Source organism: Canis lupus, chromosome 1, assembly GCF_011100685.1.
Source record: "Canis lupus familiaris isolate Mischka breed German Shepherd chromosome 1, alternate assembly UU_Cfam_GSD_1.0, whole genome shotgun sequence".
NCBI classification, from domain to species: Eukaryota; Metazoa; Chordata; class Mammalia; order Carnivora; family Canidae; genus Canis; species Canis lupus.
The window spans coordinates 71,773,718-71,782,031 of NC_049222.1; the positions used below are offsets into that span (position 1 = coordinate 71,773,718).

The 8,314-nt window shown below is 45.1% G+C and overlaps 1 long non-coding RNA gene across 1 annotated transcript; it reads left to right on the forward strand.

Moving 5' to 3' along the window:
* The first annotated feature begins 1,321 nt into the window (after window positions 1-1,321).
* LOC119866365 lies at window positions 1,322-5,771 on the forward strand. The gene is made up of 2 exons (XR_005353142.1): window positions 1,322-1,516; window positions 3,908-5,771. It is a non-coding gene; the product is annotated as an uncharacterized LOC119866365 (long non-coding RNA).
* Window positions 5,772-8,314: the final 2,543 nt, after the last annotated feature.

An 8,314-nucleotide genomic window follows, 5' to 3' on the forward strand; every position in this document is an offset into this window, starting at 1 on the left:
GTGTGATTGAATCTGCTGTTACTATCCAAAGACACTCACTGTTCAGAATGGTAGAAAACAATTTGTGAGAGAAAAAATTATGTTAGAATCACTGGACCCAATAGGGGACTTTAATTTAAATGGCAATTGAGTGGGTTTTTTTCTTTTTAATTTTTTTTTTAAAGATTTTATTTATTCTTGAGACTCACACACACACACACACAGAGAGAGGCAGAGACACAGGCAGAGGGAGAAGCAGGCTCCATGCAGGGAGCCCGACTCGATCCCAGGTCTCCAGGATCACGCCCTGGGCCGAAGGTGGCACTAAACCACTGAGCCACCCAGGCTGCCCATTTTTTCCATTTTTTTTTAAAGTTTTCATTAGGCATAACTGAGATTTATAACTGGAGGCTCCGTGCCAACCCTTATCCAGAATAGGTAGCCTCTCTGCCATCCATTTTTTGCTATCAGATCTTACTTATGCTTCTTTAAAAAATTATCCATAACATGAACTTAAAGCAAAATCATAACTCCTATTCTTTCAATGTCATAGCTGAGCATTATCTAAGCAGCCCACCTGAGAGTCACCTGATTTCTAGAGTTGGTCATCTTTGTTTGACTCAGTATTTACTACTGGTTATGGCTTTAGACTCTGTAACATGAGATATTAAGTTGAAGAGTTGAAAATTATTTTTGTCCACTAAAAAAGCAGATTGTTTCTATCCAGGAGCAACGATGTCTCCAAAGGTTGCAGTTTTGTAGTGCTGAAGGACATTAACCAGTTTCGCAGATAACCTGGCAACATGATTTCAGCATTTTTTTCTTTGACTATATACGCCAGTCTTTCCTATCCTCGCCAGTCTTTCCTATCCTCGCTCTAAGCTGTTTTACTATCTGCTTGGTTCCCTCATTTACACTTAAATAAATCTTTGATTATGCAATCACGCAGTATGTGTTTAAGAGTCCTTTAACTTCTTGAAAACTATACTTTGAAATTGCATAATCCTGGAGCCTGGCTTATCTCACCAACCTTTCCTTCTACTGCTCTGTTTGATAACTATGTAAAGCTAATTCAAAGAGTTGAAAATGGCAGAGATGCAGCACTAGAAAAGGCCCAAAAACTCAACCAAGGAGGGAAAGGGAAGGGTTTTGAACACTGAATGAGTTAATGTAGCACCACCCTGCAGCCACGGAACAGCTTGGCAGACAGGCATCAGCTCACTTTCCAGGTGAGAACAGTGAGGTAGGGAGTGGTTCAGCAACTGGCCCAGAGTCACACAACTTGGAGGTGGTGACACCCAGATTTGAAAAGTGAGCTGGCAATTCCTGACCCACGTATGCATGTCCCTACGCCCTCCTCTCTGCTCTACAGTTGCAGGCTTGAGGAAGGGAAGCTGTGGAAAATCACAGAAGTGGAGAGAAGAGGCAGCCCCACCAGCCAGGATGGAGAGAGCAAGGCAGGCACGGCTGCTCCACAGAGAAGTAAGCCAGTGCGTCTTCACGCTGATGGAAGTACCGCCAGAGTTCCCTGGGATAGGTCAGTGGCTCAGAAAAAATGCTTTAAAAAAAAGGGGAGGGGGGGGTCGCCCGTGTGGCTCAGTCTGTTAAGTGTCTGCCTTCCCCTTAGGTCATGATCTCACGATCCTGGGATCAAGCCCCCTGCCTGGCTCCCTGCTCAGTGGGCAGGCTGCTTCTCCCTCCCCACCACTTTGTGCTCTTATTCTCTCTCTCTCTCTCAAATAAATAAATAAAATCTTTTAAAAAATTAATTAATTAAAACAAACAAATAAATAATTTTTTAAGAAAGGTCTTACAAACCTAAATGCCAACCTAGATTCTTTTTTTTTTTTTTTTTAACATTACCTGAATAAGAGCGAGCACAAAACCAGGGACAGAGGGACGGAGAGAGGGAAATACGTATTCCGCTCTCCTCCTGATTCCACATGGAGGAACACCTCTTCTTAGCTTAGCATTCGGAGTCCCTCCCTGGGCAGGGGCCGGGGAGCATTTTGATGGGCTGAGAGGAACTGGGCATGCTGGTGCTGCCCAAGCTGAGGCAGGCTGTGCCTGCGTGGTCAGGTTGCAGGCTGCTGGCTGCCAGGCTTCTGTGCTGCTATCCAGCTCGGTCTAGGCCAGGGGACCAAGTTTCATTCTGGGGTGACACGTAACACATCTATGCCATGACCTCCGATCTACTTTGTATCAGATACAGAGCTGGCACTTGGATCACCTGTCTGATCCCTGCTTTATTTACGTACACTTGTTGGATTTTAGTGGTGTGAATCACACCTCTCTTTCTCTGCTGGGTTTGGAACGCTTGATGCTATAGGAATCCAACACAAATTAACAAATTATATGCAAAAAAAAAAAAAGTCTGTAAAAATAATGGAATTCAAGGTAGCAACACTAATCAATGTGATGTGATGGATGGATTCTGTTGTCCCCTGGACATTGAACTGTGGATGCTCTTATGAGTATGGCCCCCCAGGGAGCCAAGGGACTGCTCATTCCTACCCCTTCCCATTCTTCCTTAAGGTATTGATTTGAAAGTGTCCTTGAAAGGTACACATTGGGGGTGCCTTGTGGCTCAGTTGGTTAAGTGTCTGCTTTCGGCTCAGGTCTTGATCGCGGGGTCCTAGGACCGAGCCCTGCATGGGGTTCCCTGCTCAGCAGGTACTCTGCTTCTCTCTCTCCCTCTGTGTCCTCTCTCTCACACACTTGCTCTCTCACAAGTAAATAAATAAAATATTTTTTTAAAGAAAGATATACCTTGGTATTATTTTTCCTTCACTGAGTACAAATTCAGCATTGCATAAGACTACCTCAATTCTTGCCTATTAACTCAAGATTACTAAAATAGTTCTGCTTGGCACTAATATGACCCCAAACATAAATGGAGACACAGGCCTATCTGTATACAGTAGTTCTTGGGTTATAAGATGTTCGTCTAGATCAGTGTTTCTCAATTTTTTCATTATTATCCATTCAAGAGCTTCTTTGCACATTTTTTTTGCTAACCACTCCCATGAAATTTTAATATCAGAAACATACAGTGTATCTCATTTATATGCTATATGTGTATCTGTGCTTTATATGTAGATAAAAGATTTTAAAAGATTATAATTTTTTTCACCATATTCCTCCAAGAATCAATTCCTGCCCCCTCAGGGACAATATCATCCCTTTTTGAGAATGCATAATCCAATAGAAATATAATACAAGCCCCATACTAACTATACATAATTTTTAAATTTTCTAGTAGCCACATTAAGAAAATAGAGATGGGCAGAATTAATTTTCATAATATATTTTATTTAATTCAATATATCCAAAGGTTATCATTTCAGCAGATAAGTATAAAAACTTACTAATGAGATATTTTACATATTTTTCTCTTACTAAGATGTCAAAATGTGTTTTATATTTAGAATACAACTCAGTATCTATTAGCCACATTTCAAGTGCTCAATAGTACATGCAGCCAGTGGCTACAGTATTTATGTCGTTTGAAATGATCTAGAATGTGAATACATTAATTGTTCAACTTGTCTCAAAGCCAGGCTTATTCCCAGAAAGCTTGCAAAGTGCAGAGAATATGTCCGAGGGCCTCCGGAGGTGCACGGGTTGCAGCTAGAGAAGCCCTGACGTAAGCAGTGGGCATGTACAGGAACCCCTCTGGGCACCCCTCAGTGAGAAGGGACTCCTGCTCCTGCCAGGCCGAATTCACGGCTGATCTATCCGTCAAGGGGGACTCTTGAAGCCACTTGTTGCACTTGTTGCTGTTCTTGGCTCCTGAGTCCCTGCTTCTACTTTCTACTCTCTAGTCCCCATATCTGCACCTCCCGGCTCCTCTGCCTGGAGGCTTCCCATCCTTGTCCTCCTCCACATCCACCACCCTCCACAAGCGCTCTCCTGTTCCCTTCCACAGGAACTCCCGTCCCAGCTCCAATCCTGCAGCATCTGATCCAGGGGCCACGTCTCTAGGCTATGGAACCTCCTGGAAGCAAAGCACTCTGTCCAGCACCTTGATGGTGGTCTCCTCATCAGAACCAGCTCCAGGCAGGAGGACAAGGTGAAGGAAGAGCCTATCCACACTGCCTAGTCTACACCCCATCTCCTGGGAGTCCCAGCCTGGCCTCCAGGAAGCCAAAGCTCTCTCCAGAGTTTTACCTTGCCAGCCACACTGAGAGGAACGAAAGAAGGGGAAGTAAGAGAACAAAGAAATAGCCACTTCAATCTTCCTAAAGTTGCAACTCAAGCCCACGCTCCCACACATACACACTCACACAGTGGTCCCATCTCTTATGGTCTCTAGGACTCTACTTTGTCCTTGACCTGTTTTCAGAATGCTGCTTCCTTGAACATGGGGTTGAGTAGGAAGAAGGAAGGGAAGGGAAATAAGAGAATTTCCAACCACCTGGTTTGGGATTGCCTTAGAGAGCTATTCTGGTGGTACAGGCCCCTGCACACACACACAGACACGTGTAGCCACCAGTGTCTGTGTTTAGGAGAACGCTAAAAGCACTTTGTATTCTTTTAGGCCAGTGATTCTGGTCTCTCCCTCCCCAAGGGGATGTTTGCAATATCTGGAGACATTTTTTGCTGTCCCAGCTGGAGCCAAGCATGCTACCAGCATGTGGTGTAGAGAGGTCAGGCATCCCAAGTGTCCTAGAGCACACAGCCCAACCCCCGCCCCACAGCAGAGACTTCTCTGACCTCAATGTCAAATGTGCCATAGTTGAGGAACCCCGAGATTTAGGGAAAGAACTCCTTTAGCACTGGTGAGGGGTCAGGGAGACCTAAAGGCACAAGAGGTAGAATGAAAGAGTGAGAGGGTCTCAAAGTGTGGTAGGCGAGCGAGAGAAAGCAGCCTGCCATTGAAGACACAATCCCCACTCGTGTGTTGGAGAGATGTTTTTGCTCTGTTACTGCCATAGAGGGAAGACACAGATTGCCAGGATGACGAAGGAAGGGGGTAGAATGTAAGCCTCTGGGTGTCTGCGGGCAGAGGCCAGGTAGAGCCAGGACCACACTGATCCCTGGTAGTTTCTTCCTATTTGTTCTTTTACCAGTTCAGCCTTCTTCTAGGCTCTTTTCAATATGCTGGGGAAAGCCCTCCTGTTGTCCTCATTTTGCAGGCAGGAAATCTAAGGCACAGAGAGGTTGAGTAAGTAGCCCACGGCCACACAGCTGGTAAGATGCAGAGGCAGGATTCAAACCAGGTCCGTCTGATTTGATGGGTGCTGACCTGACACTTGACCACCAGACTATGATGCAGTTCAGTGTGGCAATCTCAGTTCATGGAGGCTGACGCCTTCAGATTATTAAAGCCAAGAAAAGCAGATGTTTGAATCCACTGAGCATCTCCCCTACAACATAGCACCAACCCTTGGCTTGGGCCAGGGAGGGCACGACAAGTGGCCAAGCCCTCACAGATTGCCTTTCACCCCCTTGGCCTCACTGGAAAGCCCAGGCACCACACTATACCTGCCAGAGAGGACACCAGTTTGAAGGCACAGGAAGGCAAGCTCGTTCCCAAGGACTCTCTCAGTAGTTTTAAGGAATAATTGAAACTCGTAGTTGACCCCAACCCTGCAGAGCTGGCACAGGAGGAACACAAGCATTTTATAAACGCTCTTGCAGGAGGGGAGGTGAGCTCACTTCCTGAGGGAATGCCTGCAGGGGGTGTCTGCGGGGGCCAGCCAGGCCTGGCTTTCAAACATCTGAACCGGCCCACAGTGTAATAGGGCATGAATATTGATTCAAATAAATTATGCATGTTTATACACTCATTTATTATTTTATTCACACGCTCACTCTGTGTCGTTTGCCTGGGTAACTGCCACGGGGCCAGTCGGCTCTTGGATGCTGTAAAAAAATAAGTTGCTTTGAAATATTTGGTGACCAAAGGGAAATCCAAGTCATTAGTGAAAATTATAACCAAAATGACAGCAAATTTCTATCATCTGGAAGGGCCTTGGCAAGTCCAAGTCATCGGGGTCAGATGTTGCCCTGTTCCTCAGGCTTCCATGACACCATAGAAGAGCGAATATGGAAGGCTCCAGAGCATTCTAGCAATTATCATTTTAACAAATAGGGCTCTTTTCTAATATTCACATTCCTTTCGCATGGCCTCATGAAAACACAAACATTCACTCCATCCTCAAAAAATGCAGGCGCTCTGGGAGGAGAAAGCTACCCTGCTCAGCCCCGAAGCCAGGCTGGAGGAACCGAGATTGCTATCAGGTCCCAGTTGTGAGGTCGACTGGTTCTGCCTCAGCTGATAAAGGAGACCGGGGCTCTGCAGGTACTGGGGGGCCCTGCTCCTGGCCCTCTAGGAGGGAAGGTCTCTCCCCCAGGAGAGCCTTGGAGGCACCCAGCCAGAAGCTCTGGCTTTCAAGTTGGGGGATAGTAGCAGAGAGTCAGCAGGCAGCCCGTCTGCTCCAGGGTGGGAGGGCGCTCGCCAGGCAGGGCCCAGCCAGGGCCTGGCAGCTGTGTGCCTAGGTGTGCAGGCTGAGATCCCCAGGCACCCTCTGCCAAGGGGGCTGAACTGCAGTGGTTAGGGTCTGCCCCACCACTGGAGCTTCCCCCCAGAGGCTGCATTTAAAGCTGTTCCCAGAAGCCCTGAGATTTGAGAGCTGAAGCTGACACTGCTCCTTTCACTTCCATCTGATCTCTGGTGTCTCTCGTCATTCAGTAACCAGCCCAAAAGGGAACTAGAATAAAGAATTCAGATTTCCTCACTACATGATGGAAGGAATCTTATGTCCTTCTTTACTGAGAGTCACTGAAATTAATCTCAGTACACTATTTTTTCTCTTGGTAATTGTTTCAGAAGCAACTCACGCCCTGGAAACTTGCACTATGGGTTATGAATATTTAAATCAATACAAGAATTTACCTCGGTAATTTTTATGGGTTATTTTCAAATTTCATTTTCTGAGAAAATTGAAACTAAAGTCGATAACATCCAAGAACAACAAACTCATCTCTGAAAGAGATAGGGCTTTTCACCTTCTATATTATGTGTTTCAAAATTTTTGTAAGAACGATGAGGTAAATTATTTATGTAATAGGAAAAACTGTGTTTCAAGAAATGAAAAAACAATATATAACATTTAATTTATTTTTTAAAGATTTTATTTATTTATCCATGAGAGACACAGAGAGAGGTAGAGACACACAGAGGGAGAATCAGGTTCCTGCGGGGAGCCCTATGTGGGACTCGATCCTGGGTCACGCCCTGAGCCAAAGGCAGATGCTCACCCACTGAGCCACCAGGCGTCCCAATACATAACATTTTTAATACTTAGACTCTTGGGGAAAAGAAACAGTATCCTGAAGTTAGGAGGGAGACAAGGAAGGAAAGTTTAAAACTTGTGTGACTATAATCCCAAACTCCAATTCCTGATAGTTTTTCAATGAAAAGATTGATCACTGTGGTGTCATAATGGATTCAATCTCAGAGTTAGATCCTAAGAGCCCAAGATGGTGAGCAGTGCACAAGGACTCAGCTGTGGCTTCCAGGCGCTAAATATTAATGGAACAAGTGTCTGGACATGTCTGGACACCAGTGGAAAGGAAATTTTCTAATGGAAAATTCTAGATGCTAATGGAAGAGAAAATTGTAACTCTGAACCAAATTAAGAAAAAAGATCAACATTGGTCTGGTTATATCAATGGACATCTCTCTGATTACAGAAAACAGTGCAACCAACAGGCCTTTGAAATCAAACGTCCAAGTCATGGGTTTGAATGAAATTAGTCCCCAAAATCCATTTGCAAGCTACATGCTCCCTTGTGTTTCCTCTATAGCAACACCTCTTAGCAGGACATTTTTCTCAAGCTTTCCCCACAAGGAGATTCTATATTTGCAGGTTCCTTAGGTGGTGTTGTTATCCTTACAGAATATTCTATACAGAAGGGGAAACACTTATTCATTAACTTCTTGGTACATTCTTGACTTAGAAATAATTGTTAAAAGATTGATGAAATGGAACAAGTCCTGGAGCAACAGCCCTTTACTGCTTCACTCCTGTGTAACCTCCTTTCCCTGGAGCACCCCCACAGGAGCATGCCACTGCAGAGGAAGGGCGGGTGTCCACATCCACGCACGCACACACCTCACACATGTACACACACACATACACATAACATCACACACACCCCACGTGAAGTATACACACCACATGAACATATACATCACTCACATGTACACACCTACACATACCACACATACACAACACACATACACAGCGTCTACACACACCACATACACATATATACACGACACACACCACACATTGCACACACACATGACACATATACACACCAC